Source organism: Agelaius phoeniceus, chromosome 21 (assembly GCF_051311805.1).
Source record: "Agelaius phoeniceus isolate bAgePho1 chromosome 21, bAgePho1.hap1, whole genome shotgun sequence".
Classification (NCBI taxonomy): Eukaryota; Metazoa; Chordata; class Aves; order Passeriformes; family Icteridae; genus Agelaius; species Agelaius phoeniceus.
Window position 1 is genome coordinate 4548918 of NC_135285.1, and position 14394 is coordinate 4563311.

The window sequence follows — 14394 nt, forward strand, 5'->3', positions numbered from 1 at the left end:
GTGGAAATCCTCTGTACACCCTGACACAGGAGCTGGGACAGCAGTGCTGGGAGTCTCTGATAACACCTCAGTGTAGTCTGAGGTGCCTTTCAGCTCTGGCTGCCTCAGCTGTCACCCACACACTGCTCTGCAGGCAGATAAACTCCTGCATGCTCCTGTTTGTCTCCCCTCTGCTGCTCTCAGTCACACTTCGGGCTTGCATTGATTCTCCAGCACATTGAGGAGCCATTGAGGGGCAGGGATGCAGCAGAGCAAGCTGCCTTCAGTTCCACAGCCATGAAGTGACACCTGCCAGCCTCTCACACAGCATCTGATCACAAATTAAAGGGATGATTGATGCTCTAAGGAGGGGATGCCCTTCCTGTCTCACAGGCTGTTTGGGGAAGGCACCAATTCACAGGCAACAAGGAGAGCCTGGGCTCTCTTGGCAAACTCTTCTTTGGCTGCAGACTTCACTCATCAGCTCATTAGTGCCAAATGTGGGGTAAGGAAGATTCAAAATGTTTTTTCTTGAGTGTCATTTGCCTTCCAGGTGAAAGAGGTGTAGATCAACCTGTGCCCAAGTGTCAGGATCTCTCGCTGGTCACAGTGACCCCAAGAAAAGCTGGAAAGTCTCTTTTCCCAGCCCAGTGCTTGAAGAAGGAGTCAGGGCTCTTCATTTCTCACTCTCAAGGTTGTTTATTGTGTCTTATCTATAAAATTCTTTCTCCTGCCCTGCCCAGGTCCATCCAGCAGGACAGTTCCAGGCACTCTGCCTGCCCCCAGGGCAGGGTTATGCCTTTATACTAAAAACTACCTGTACAATGTTTACAATTCCTTTCCAATACCCATCACCTGTGTTAGGCACTGAGCTTCTACTCTAAACCAATCCCAAAGTGCCACCATCACAGCAGAAGATGGAGGCCAAGAAGAAGAAGGAGAAAGGCTGGACACACCCAGTTCCCTCCATCTTGCCTCCTGAACCCCCATACCAAAAACCCCAAAATCTACTTTTCCAACCCATGATAACTTCACTATTATTCTACCTAAACTGTTGTGGCTTGCAGATCTTCATCTAAGGTTGGTGATTTGCTCCATGGGTCATAATCAAACCCACACAGGTGCTCTGGGCTCTGTGCCAGGGTCTCTGAGCCCCCTGGCAGGGGGCCTGGCCACCCTGGACAGCCACAGGGATGTTCTGGGGTCCCACGTAGCCCAAGGGATGGGGAAGGGCCTTTCTGCCAGGAGAGGAGCTTCAAAGTGGCCCTGGATTTTTTGTGCAGAGGATCAAAGGGTGTTCCCTGTGCTCCCAAACCTGTTCCCTGTGCTCCCAAACCCCCCTGACTCTAGCAGGTTACCTATAACTCACCTCTTTTATTTTTATTATTATTTTTATGTGCATATTAATTGTGGTATAATAGCAAGAAGTTTAAGAGACTCCAGAATGGGCAGCCAGATGATTGTGAGGTGTTTTTAGCAAAGGTTTTGGTTTGGTTTTTTTTTAACCTGATGTGATTTATGTGATTCTTAAGAAATTTAACATAAAGGAATGGCAACCTACAACAGCACATACAGCAACAGATCCAGATGGATGAAAACATGGAAGAGTTGAGTTATGCACCTGCCAGACTTGAAGAAACTAATTATACAAGCCCTAATTTTTATGGCATATCAAATTAAAATTGGTTCCTGGATGTCTGGTAGGAAATAACATTTGGTGGGAACTGTATGAGGACCAGAGAAGGACAAACATAGTTCCTACATTTGGAAAGGGAAGAGGTAGCCCCAGGGAACTACAGACCAGTCATTTTAACCCAGAAAAATAATAGATTAAATTATTAATTAATTTATAAGCACCTGGAGGATAATAAAAAATAAGAGGTGCAGTCAACATGGACTTGCAAAGAACAATTTCTGTCATATTAATCTAATTTTCTTCCTTATAAAAGCCACCTGCCATACTGGTTTAGGAGGATGCAGCAGCTGTGATGTATCTTGATTTTAATATCATCCCACTGCATTTTCTTAGAAGCAAACAAGGAAAATATGATCTAGTGGAAGTCCTGAATCAGGATGGGCCCTCAATTGGCTGAGGAGTCACACATGAATAGTTCTCCTCTAAACTGGAAGGACATTAGGATTGGAGTCCCACATTACTTCAATATTTTCATTATCCATGTGGATGATGTACTGAGGTGCACATCTATAAAATTTGCAAGTGACACTTTGCTGGAAGGGACTGCGAGCAGTTTGGGAGACAGGATTGGAATTTAAAAGGATTCTGATTCATCAGAGGAGCAGCAGGAAATCAACAAGATGAAATTCAATAGGACAATGGTGCAAATGACTCCTCAGGAAGGAGAAACCACAGCTGTGTCCGTGAAAGGGAGAAAAACTGCCCTGATGGGGAAGTGGAAACTGCCCTGATGGGAAAGGAGAAGGCTCTGGGGTTCTGGTGCTTGCCAGGATGAATGTGAATTTCCAGGGAGGAGAGGAAGGTCTCCTCTGGAAGGCAGCACCAGGCAGGTCACCCATCCTGCTGGGCTGGGACTGGGGGCTTCAGCTGGACAGGGAGGGCTGGGGCACCCACGTCCTGATGTGCCCAGAGATTCAAACAGGGGCCAGCAAGGAGGGGAGAAGCTCCAGGAAACAGGGCCTGTCAGAAAAGCTGAAATAGTTAAACCTTAATAAGAAAAGACTGAAAGAGGCCACAGTGCAGTTCAGTGATGGGCTGCAGGACACCTCAGTGGGTTCTGAGGGTGTAAGACAATTAGTCTGAGGCTTAATTCCCAACAGGAAGGAGAAGTGTGTTAAAGTAAGAAATTTTAGCTCTTTAATCAACTAGAAAGGACAGCCATGAATTATCCTTTACTGGGTGCTTTAAAGAATACTTTAATAAGCTTTCTGTTGATGGACATCTAGATCAGGGCTGTTACATTTCTTTAAGCTGAGAAGTGACTTCCATTTCAATTGGGATCCCAATCTCTGTCTTTGGAAGTGATCAGAAAGCCATCCTAGAGATAAATCTCTCTGCCAGAAGCTCCATCAAAATCAATGCAGCTCCATACAATCCTGAAATAGATTTAAGGAAAAATAAATTGTGTTCAGAAGAGTTGTAAGTACATACATTAACAACCAATGTATGCTAATCCATTCCTATCAATCCAATGGTAAAATAATAACATCCAAAAATAAAGTTGTGCTGCTTCTATTTCAATTTTGAAAGAGTTCAGTGTCTGAAATCTCTTCTGGCTTTTTTTTTTTTTTCCTCAATTATATAATTTGGGATAATAAGAAGTAATACTTCTCACAAGCCTTTCCTCACTTAAACCATGGTAGCTACAGTATTCTTCCTACTCTTCCTACCCACAGCAGACTTCTTCATAAATAAAGTCTGTGGGAGTCTGGTACTTCACACATGAATATCCTGTCTTTCCCCATGCTCCTCACAATGGTAATCCCTGCCATGGTTATTATTTATTCAAAAGGTAATGAATAATAATAAATAATGTAGATGATTACTGAGGTGTGATTAATGAATAATGATAAATAATGGGGGGGGAAGTATTGTTGCTTGTCAGATAATATCTATTTATTACAAACCATGAAGTAGGGCAGGAAAGCCTCATGCAGTGATGAAATAACCACAGTCTTTCACCATTTTCACAAGGGTTGAAGGCTCTTAGAGTCAAATTTTCTTCAAAATGCTCCATTTTCTATGCATTGATTCCCCCTAACAATCTACATCATGGTAAAACTGCTAGAGGCAGAGAAATGGCACAAATTTACCCCATCTTTTGGGTGCTTAAATAGGCAAGAAACTCTTCTGAACATCAAATCAGCATTTCAGGTGCTGAGGTCTTGGATATTTGATTCTGAGGGTTTAGTTTGAGTGCATTATTTTCCTTAAGATTGGCCTCACATAACCAATTACACACATCCCACAGTCTACCACACTGATAGAAACATCATCAGCTGAAAGAAAGAAGAAGGAAAAATGAGGAAGCAAATCCTGCTTTTGATTCTCATCTTAATGGTAATGAGAAAAATTGTGGCTAATTACAAGGGTTAATTGGCGTTTGCACAGGTGCAGATGTGACATGTAAGCACACACTCTGCTACAGATGTTGAAACCTAGTGTTAATTTCCTAAGGAATTACTTTGATTTAACAAAACACAGGCACCTGAACTGGATGTAAACAGGCTCAGTGGCTTAGAACAGCCAGGAATCTGCCCAGGGCATGCAGGTCTTGCACTAAAACCTGAAATCAGGTTCCTGGGGAAGAGACTGAGCTGGTTCCTCTCTTACAGGTGAAAATCTGGAAGAATAGTGAGGAAACTGGAGCTGCACTGGCACAGGGTGCCCAGAGCAGCTGTGGCTGCCCCATCCCTGGGAGTGCTCAAGGCCAGGCTGGATGAGCTTTGGGGCACCCTGGGATAATGGAAGGTGTCCCTGCCCATGGCAGGGGGTGGAATGAGATCTTTAAAGCCTTTTCCACCTCAAACCATTGTGTGGTTCTGAAACAATGGGGTTTTCTCAAGCTTCGTGCCTGGCCTGAGCAGAGGTGCAGTTTCCTCAGGTTGTTGCCAAGGCTGCAGAGCCGTGGTCAGGCTGTGTCTGCAGCAGGCAGGGGTTTGTGTCTGACACCACAAAAGGCAGAAATAAAAGAACACTTTCCATTTTAATGAGGTGCAGCAGAGAATGGAGCACCTTGGTGTGAGAGGCTCCCTCATTCTGATCCAGGGAGGAGCTGGGCAGCACCACTGGGTTCCTGATAAGCATCTGGTGGTGATTTACTGATTTCCAGATTTTACTTCCATTTAACAGCTGGATCAGCATCCACTGCTCATCTCTTAAGGGGTGCAGCAGAAACCTTTGGTGTATAAACAGCCTGGCAAGAAATCAGCAAGAGAATGGGTTGGGAAGAGGAGGAAAATTACTTCAGATGATACCAGCAAACCCTGCCAAGATCAGTTTTCCTCCTTTGAGATTATTTGATGCATCACTCTGCAAACTGAAGCAGAAAAGACACAAGAAAAAAACATGGAAAGGAGAGGCTGGAGGCTACCAGGCTCTTCTGGTGTTCTACCAATGTTTTGGTGATTAATAACAGGAAACTCACTGAGCTTCTTGTGAGATTTGCCACCTCTCAGGCTTTGTGCTCTTAATCCATTTGATAGCCTTTAGGATATTGTTTCTCTTTTCAAATGGATAATTACTTTTTAAAAAAATACCAAAGTTCCACCACAATTTTAATGTACAGCTGCACAGAAATAATCCCAAACCTCTGAGCCTCATTAATCTGTTTCCTCCCCATTTTGCCTGTTGATAGCACATGGATGTGCATTTTCTTTCTCAGTTCAATTGCTTTCTGCCATCAGTTCATGCACCACGTCCAGGTGCTGTGCAGACCACGGGCTGAGAAACAGTTCTTCAGAGACTGTGCCATGAGAGAGCAAATGTGGTCAGCAGAAGTGGGAAAGTTCATGAATGACCTGCAGTCAACCCTTTTGCTTTCCAGTAGGGTCAGGAAGATCAATGCTTTTGAAGACATGAACTTGCCTGGGCTGTTTTTAAAAGCCTCCAGTGATGGTGATTTCACATTCTCCCCAGGCACAGCAGGAAGAGCTCTGAGAGCTCAGCTACCTTGAAAATTGAGGCTGAGCAAGGCAGAGTTTTCCTTCCATCCATGAAGACCTTGGAAAAGCAGAAAAGCAGAAAAGCAGGCAGGAGAAGCCCAGAGAGAGCCATGAATGACCCTTGTGGGAAGGCAGCAGCTGGCAGCCACCTCAGCCTCAGCACGTGGAGATGAATTGCAGGTGCTCCCATCCCATAAGTCTATGAAGTTCCCTTTCCCTTTAATATTTATGGGAAGCCACTCTAACATATCAAAGGTGTGCTCATCTTTACTCCATTACTCACACTCAATGTGTCAAAGATGCCCTGATCAAGGGGCAATTTCTCTTCTCCCCATGCCAAATGCAGACCAGGTGGAAATGGATGCATCTCCAGGAAAATTGTATCTTTTCATGCTGGCACGGAGCAGAGCCCTCTTGCTCAGTCTACTGGAACATTTCCCAGACACCAATGTCAGCTCCTCAGCTCAATCCAGTGCACATCACATGGCCCCTTTTCTTTAGGCATCCCTACAGAAAGAACAGACTGGAATCGTGCTTTCATGCCTTAGTACTTTGTTTAAGAGCATGAAATTGTCTCTTGGTGAGAAAGATGGAGGCTTTCAAGCTGGCAAAGAAGAGACATTTTTAAGCACTTTAACCCAGAGGGATGTAATAGCTGCTGAGGCTGGGATTCATCTCCCTTCCCTTCAGAAGAGGAGCAGGGAGAGGGCTGGGATAATCACCCCAATCTCTCTTCAGGCTGGGGCTGTGGGTGCCTCCCCAGAGGATCCCTCTGACCCAGATTAGAGCCAGCTCTGGAGAGGGAAATGAGGCCTCTTCCAGGGGAGCCTGGTGTGACCACATCAGCCTCAGGGGCTGAACACCTAGATGGGTAAATTAAGGAAATGAGTCTCCCTCTGCCTGGCATACAGAATTCCAGCAGTGTAAATCCCTGTGCACTAAGAGCAGTTTATGAAATTCTGCTTCAACCTCGTGTCAAATTCTGAGACTAAAAAAAAACCAAAAACAAAACAAAACAAAAAAAAAAAAACCAAAAAAAAAAAACCAAAAAAAAAAAACCATAACTGGGGGAAAGTATCCTTGTGAAGCCAATTTATTTCAACATTTTGAAAAATTCAGAAATTCTGGGGTGCTCCCAGCCCCAAAAGTTGCTTTGGAAATCCCAGGGAAATTCCATGCACAAGCCAGGCTTAGGGAAGGTACCCAGAAAAAAGAACAATCTTTGGAAATAAAATTGCATAGGGAATAGAAAATGAGCAAAGAAGCTTCAAAAAGTCTTTTTTTTTTTCTTCCCTTTTTGAATCTCAGAATTCCTCCGGCTTCATCATTATCTGTCATACTTAGGAAGGCTTAGCATGAGTTTTCATTGACCTTTGGGGTTTTGTTGTTGTTGTTTTGGAGGGAGGGGTTTTGGTGTTTTCTTTGTATCCTTGACTTATTACTCCCCCCTTTTTCTGTACTCCTGCATCTCCAAATAAATCCAAGAGAGCTTTATTATTTATAAAGCAGCATAAATATAAATACTGGTGCTTTACACACCAGTACAAATGTATTGTCTGCTCTCAAAGGGCTCTCAGCTTCCAGAAGATACCAAAGCCTGTGGAACAGGTGGAGGAATGGGATCATCACCAGGGCATTGGGATGGAGAGGGCACCACCATCAACACTTCTGTGGGAGAGGCTGGTGCCTTGTGGGGCCCCTGGCCATGGCAGGGGTTTGGGGTGAGGTTGGCCTTAAGGTCCCTTCCAGCCCAAACCATTCTGGGATTCTGTGATCTTCTCTACAGGGAGGGCTGTACATTTGATAGCCTTCAACGTGAAAAGCAAACAAAAGAGAAGCTGAGGACCAGCGGTCATTTTATCATAGAATCATAAAATCCTAGAATGGTTTGGGTTTGAAGAGACCTTAAAGCTCATCTCGTAACCCCCCACCTTCCACTGTCCCAGGCTGCTCCAAGCCCTGTCCAACCTGGCCTTGGACACTTCCAGGGATCCAAGGGCAGCCTGTGGGCAACATTTTATTTATGCTTCATGAAGGGTTGCTTCAGACAAGCTCAGTCTTGTCCTGGGGGCTGAGGGGCAGCTGCCACCTGCATTATTTAATCAGGAGAAACAGAGTCCACCGTCCTCCCCCCACAATATGAACCCAAGATCAATGGCAACTTGAATGTTCTGTGGGGACAAGAGGAGACTGGAATACTCCAGCAGAGCTCATTTGGATGCCACCTGGGTCTGTGCAATTCTAATGCAGCACTGCCAGTAGGAATGCTCTCCCTCTTCTCTGAAAAGAACATTTTGAGTGTTGCCTGTGTGGAAGGTAAAGAGGCCCAGACAATCAATGTGTTGAAGTGCATGGCTTTGAACGGGGTGGGGAGATGGAAAGTCATTGAGGAATAAAAACAAATGTTTCTGGGTACTGCTGAAGTACATCCTGTGCTGTGCAGTCTTGGAGCAAGCGTGATCTATTTTGGCTAAAATGGCCATGAGATGTTTCCACAATGCAGAAAAGGAAAAAGCTGGAATTGCTGCTCTTAAACCAGAAAGTGAGAAAAGGAAGATGATGGACACAAGTGAGGCAGATACCATCTCAAACACATCTTTGTTGGCTCTGTGTTATGACAATAAGCTCTACAGCACCTGTGGACACAAAATGCATCAGGCTGCACACCTCCATGGCCCTGCACACAGCAGCACATGCACACACTCCTCCTGCATCCTGCATGAGCTCTGTTGCATTTTCCAGCTCCAAAGCTGCTCAGGGGGCATTCCTGACCACACACAGACAAGACATACACAGCACAGACTGTGCATTCTGCTCAGTGACACGACAATTTGCCATTGAAATCATTATCACAATAATTACTGTGGGTGCTGGGATGTATTTCATCATCCTACATGAGCCGGTGGGAGGGGAAAATGGAACCACCCCAACACCAGACCTAATAAGATCTGCCTGGGTTAATACAGGGACATTCTCAGAGCTCCTGTACATGCATTCATCACCCCAAAACTCACATGGATACACATCCTAAATTTCCATTCCCTCCTTCACCCAGGAACAAACCTCCATCTAAACTTAGGAAACTCTGCCCAAACCTCAGCTGCCATCTATTTACTCCCACACACTCCCTTCCATAGACAAAAAAAATTTCCCATCACTGCATTCCTTCTTACCCTGCAGTCAGAAATAAGTCCCAGGAAGCTGCCAGAGGTTTAGAAGCTAAGCCAGCCATGCACAGCTCCACTGCTGCTGACATTACCAGACAGCATTAATTTAATTCCACTCAGTTATGCTTTTAAATTTGATTTGAAAAATGTGTCATAAAATACCATTAAGTACAGTGCAGCATTTTGAAGCAGGCTGTGATGTTCCCTGCACTGACAAAGTCATGGGGAAGGGAATGTAATTTTCATAGCTAAGTACTGGGGGGCATGTTGGGAGAGATTCCTTTAGAGAGTGGGTTGAGTGAATCAAGAATCTTGAATAAACATTATATTCACTAAATAATTTCATGGTGTAGGAGATCCAGAGACCTCTGATTTCATGCTTTAAGGCCAAGGGTTGATGGAGAAAGAAAAGGTAAATACAAAGAGGAGAGGAGAGGAGAGGAGAGGAGAGGAGAGGAGAGGAGAGGAGAGGAGAGGAGAGGAGAGGAGAGGAGAGGAGAGGAGAGGAGAGGAGAGGAGAGGAGAGGAGAGGAGAGGAGAGGAGAGGAGAGGAGAGGAGAGGAGAGGAGAGGAGAGGAGAGGAGAGGAGAGGAGAGGAGAGGAGAGGAGAGGAGAGGAGAGGAGAGGAGAGGAGAGGAGAGGAGAGGAGAGGAGAGGAGAGGAAAGTCTGTGAAGCAGATTTCATACAATCATGGAGTGGTTCGGGGTGGAAGGGACCTTAAAGATCATCCAGTTCTGTCCCCCTGCCATGGCAGGGACACTTTCCATGGTCCCAGATTGCTCCAAGCCCTGTCCAGCCTGGCCTTGGACACTTCCAGGGATCCAGGGGCAGCCCCAGCTTCCCTGCACCCTGTGCCAGGGCCTGCCCACCCTCACAGGGGAAGAATTTCTTCCTAATATCCAATGTAAATTTATCCTCTTTCAGTTTAAAGCCATTCCTCCCTGTCCTATCACTACATGTCCATGTAAACACAAAAATCACCACCTTTTGATGGCAGGGTGAGTTTTAACTGGTGCCCATTTTAGCTCCACATCCACTCTCTGGGAAGTTTCATCCCTCACAGCGGGCATTAGAGTCCAGTATCATTTTTGGTTTTCCAAAACACAACTTTTCCTCCAATTTCCATGGGCAGCCCATTTGTTCAGCCTGGTGCTAGGCATCCTCAGAAGTACCTGCACACAGAGCTGGCTTGTCTTCTGTGGGAGCTGGCACACAGCACCTACAAACCCATACCTGGTAAGGAAGGAGCAGATGGCCTCATGAAAAGGGCTGTGTTGGAAAAATTTTCTCCTATCCAACACCTCAGATTCATTCTTCCTCTGTGCTCAATCTGATTTTTATTCTGAGAAGGCAAAAATTGTTCCTGCCTGATTTGTAAGAAAAAAAATATTTGAGTGAATAAAAAAAAAAATTATCTGTTAATTGTCATAAATTTGGGTTTCACTTTTGTTGTGAAAATGTCATCATTTCAGACAAAAATAAACGCTAATGGGGGAGTTAAAAAAAAATTCTTCATGCCCAATATGTCAGAATTTCCTCCTGATGGTTTTGCCCCTGAGGGATGGGGCTGGTGGCTGTGGCACCCCATGAGGAGCTGGCTTAGGGGGCTGCAGTTCTCTGTGCAGGGCCTTGGCTTTCCCCCTGCTCCTGTTGTGATCCTGTGTGTTTGTGGGGATGAATCTTTTTATCACAGAACCTAACACTGACCAACAGCAAAAAAAAGATGTGATAATGAGTGTATCTGGACAGCTTTGCTCTGGGTCCTTAAGTCAGCCTTAGAAAGATGGAATGCATTGCCTTCACCCTTTTAATTTAAACCTAAAGTGTGGCTCCTGCAAAGTACCCAGTGAGGGGCTCAGAAGTCTCATTTTCTGAAGTGCTGCCCTTTCATCACTCTCCCTTCTCATCTTGCCCACTTCTCTCTCCCTCTTCTCTCCATGATAATTTTCCCTTTGACCCTGTGATTCTCCAAGCAGAGAATGGGATGGCTGCCTGTCCTCAGCCCTTCCCAGGGACACAGCTGTGAATTCTGAGGGACTCTCACCCTGGCCCTGCTCCCTGACAGCCTTGAAGCCCCTGGAGCACACCTTAGGAATGCTGAGCCATCCACAGCTGCCCAGTCCTGCCTGCTGGTGCTGGCACACACCTGGAATACTGAGCAGCCCCCTCCTCACACTGGAATATTGAGTGACCCTCAGCCTCCAGCTCTCCCTGAATACCAAACAGCTCTGCACCTTTACAGTGTCTGGAGGGGGAGACGTGGCTCAAAACCAATCCTCCTGCAGCAAGGGGAAAGAAAAAATAAAAAGGTTTGAAAAGATACAGAGAGTCAGGCTGAAGCTGTGGAGTTGGATCCTGAGCTGGGATTTTCCAAAGATGCTATGGAATATAAAGTGCCCAGATGTTACTGGAGGATGTGCTGGGAGCTCAGCACCTACTGCAGCTTCTCCAGATATTTTTTTTTTAAATCCAGTTTAAAATTGAGCACGTTTCCTGGTGCACAGAGAAGGGCATTGCTATTCTTAGCAGGTCCTGGTGTCAGCAACACAAGGACAAGGAGCATCTCTGCACTTGGAGAGGGTCAGAGAGGCTGCAGACCTTGTTTGTGAACTTTCAGTGACCTACTCGTGAAGCCCAAACACTCGCTGATTTTTCCTTTCCTGGGGTACCTCAGACAGGAAATGCACAACAAAGGTTATTTGGAAACTCATTTTTCCCCTCCAGGGTGTTAACACAAGCTTTACAAAGGCTTATAATCCCTTTAGACAACAGCAGCAAGAGCAGCAGCAACTACAAAGCCCTGAGCTTGGAACTCAATCCCCTGGTGATGGGCTGAACCCTCTGCTGGGGTTGCAAAGGAAAAGAGAAAGGTGTGAAGATATTTACATCAAACACACAGAACAAGAGGGGATTTTAATCAAACTTCTCTTTTTCATCTCTTCTTTCTTCTCTTGGAACCTGCTCTTTCTTTATCCTGATGAAACTCAGGGCTTGTATTTTTTTTTCCCTCCCCCCCCGCATAAAGGAGGATTTAAAAAAAAAAAAAAAAAGAAATAATCACAATCCCGCCTGAAAACTCTGAGTATTAAAAACTCCAGGGCAATGCATCTCCAAAATCTGTAAGACTGTAAGAAGATAAGAGACAAAACCCCACAGAAATATTTCCTCTGTGTGTCTTTGGAAGTTGCAGGCGCGTGTATAATACCCCTAAACCAGGGTAATCTGCTTGCCTCCTCCTGCCTCTCCTGGTGCACGAGGATGTTCTTAGCATTAATATTCCTCACACTCCAGCAAATGAACACCCAGGAGGCAGCTGACTCAATCAGTGCTTGTTTTACTTACTGTGTATCGCTGGGAACAAACCATAAACCAGAGCACGGCAGATCCGTAATGCTCATCTCAATCTGCTTCCCCTGCTTGTTCCAGCCCTGATGAACCTTCCTGTGCAGCCAGAATCAAAGGAAAAAAGAATTAAGAAATGCATTATAGCAAACACATTAGCAACGTGTGGTAAATTACCATCGGAGATTCCAGTTCCTCGTGGTAGGAGGGTTTGTGGATAAACACATTTGTTTGCTTCCTTTTTCCTGCTGTCTTCTCCAATGTGTGATTATTCCTCAGTGACATCACAGCTCCCAGGTCTGACGTCATGACTGCTCCCACAGCAACAAAATTGAGTCAAGGACCCATTTGAAACCTGGAGGAAAGATAATTTGGAAAAGGTATTTGTCTATTCTTTCCCATAAAACTGATGGGCTCCTACGACTGCTGTTCGAAGGCTGGAATTTGTTTTAATTAGGATGGCACAATCACAAAATGCAGAGGAGCTAGCTGTTATTTTTGGAACAGATACAGCTGCAGAGGAATTGAGAGAGAAGCCTGTACAGACCATACAGATGAGCTCATTTCACACAGGCAGGATGACGTGTCCAGGTGGATGGGGTGTGATACGGGGATCTTGGATCTCTCTGATCAATTCCTGCTGTCCCTGGTGGAGATCTCCAGTGCAGTCAGCAGCTGGAGGGTGTTGGTTGGATCTCTAAGGACTGCAGTGGGAGCACAGACACTTTAAAAGTGGGATCCTAAGTGAGGAGTGATGGATTGTGCCTCTCCACCTTCCCAGCATCAAAGCCTGCCTTCCTATCAATTCCTCACAGATCTGCTCACCCTAAACCTCACTTTAACCCATCCTACCATTGGTCACTCTATTGACTTGTATGAGTCTCCCAGAGAGGCTTTGATTGAATTTGCAGCAGAAGATATAGATCCAAAGAGACAGAGAGGGAGGTGATGCTGGGGCAGTGGAAAAAGCTTCAGGAGAAAGCTGCCTCTTGGGAAGGTGATGCTGGGGAAGTTCCTTTGATCCATGGAAACTGGAGAGGAGCTGAGAGTGGTGAAACAAGCTTTAGGCACAAACATGACTGTAAAGTCATGTAAAAAAATATTAATACCGAGAGGAAATTGAACAAAGACTTGAATCCAAGATGCAAGATTTAGATGGGGGGATATTCCCAGGGAATTCCCTAACAGACACATGGAAGCCTTTCAGAGAAGATGGTAAGTGAGGGGCAGCTCTTAACAAGACCTAATCTGGGTGTGTGAAGGGATGACCAGCATGGCTGGCTGGCCAGCGGTGTCTCATGTACAAAGTTTGGTTAAAAGTTCAGCCAGCATGACTGCAATGGCAAGAATTTTGCTGATAGTGAGGCTCCTCTTTGCTCAGGCTCCTGATCCTCAGGGAAGGGATGAAGGTGGCCATGACCAGCCAAAGTTTATCAAGCCAGCCTCCATCCAGCAGCCTTTGCTTGGCTGGTGGGCAGGAGAAGGGAAGGGAATGCAGCTGCAATTGGAGGGGGTGATTTCATGCTCTGGTGATTCTCCATTCACTGCATTCATCAGCTCCAAGGCCAAGAGCAGCCTGTGGGGTCCCTGCCTCCTGCCCTGGGCCCTGGATTTGCCTTTGCCCACCCACCCTGAGGCGTTGTTTTCCAGCAGGGTGTTCTTGGAGCAGGCTGCACTTCCAGCAGGGCCTGGGCAGCAGCAGCCTGGCAGTGCCAAGCTCTAATCCAAGCACTGTGCATGGTCTGGATGTCTGACAAACAAACAGGGACTTTGCCTGATTTTGAGTGTTTTGTGTTTTAAGTGAGACTCAGAAAGCTGTCTCAGTACTGTGGGATATGCCTGTCACAGACATCTTTTATGGAAAATGCTTTCCTTAGGATTTTTCCTCCTGAGAAGCTGAGAGGCCTCAGGAACAAAATGTAACCAATGGTTATCTGCTGCTGTGGAATGCAACAGGTGCATCTGGGATTGGGCTCATGTGGTTGTTTCTCATTAATGGCCAATCACAGCCCAGCTGGCTCAGACTGTCTGTCCGAGCCACAAACCTTTGTTATCATTCTTTCTTTTTCTATTCTTAGCCAGCCTTCTGATGAAATCCTTTCTTCTATTCTTTTAGTATAGTTTTAATATAATTTATAACATAAAATAATAAATCAGCCTTCTGAAACATGGAGTCAGATCCTCATCTCTTCCCTCATCCTCAGACCCCCATGAACACCATCACATATGCCTGATTCCCAGGAATTTGTGTTTCACTTTGAGACA

At 45.6% G+C, this 14394-nt stretch overlaps 1 long non-coding RNA gene across 1 annotated transcript; it reads right to left on the bottom strand.

Annotated features, from left to right (window-relative positions):
• Positions 1-2855: 2855 nt before the first annotated feature.
• LOC143695580 (uncharacterized) lies at positions 2856-12835 on the bottom strand. The gene is made up of 3 exons (XR_013184954.1): positions 12307-12835; positions 12130-12228; positions 2856-3051 (listed from the first exon to the last, which is right to left on the bottom strand). It is a non-coding gene; the product is annotated as an uncharacterized LOC143695580 (long non-coding RNA).
• Between the last annotated feature and the right edge of the window lie 1559 nt (positions 12836-14394).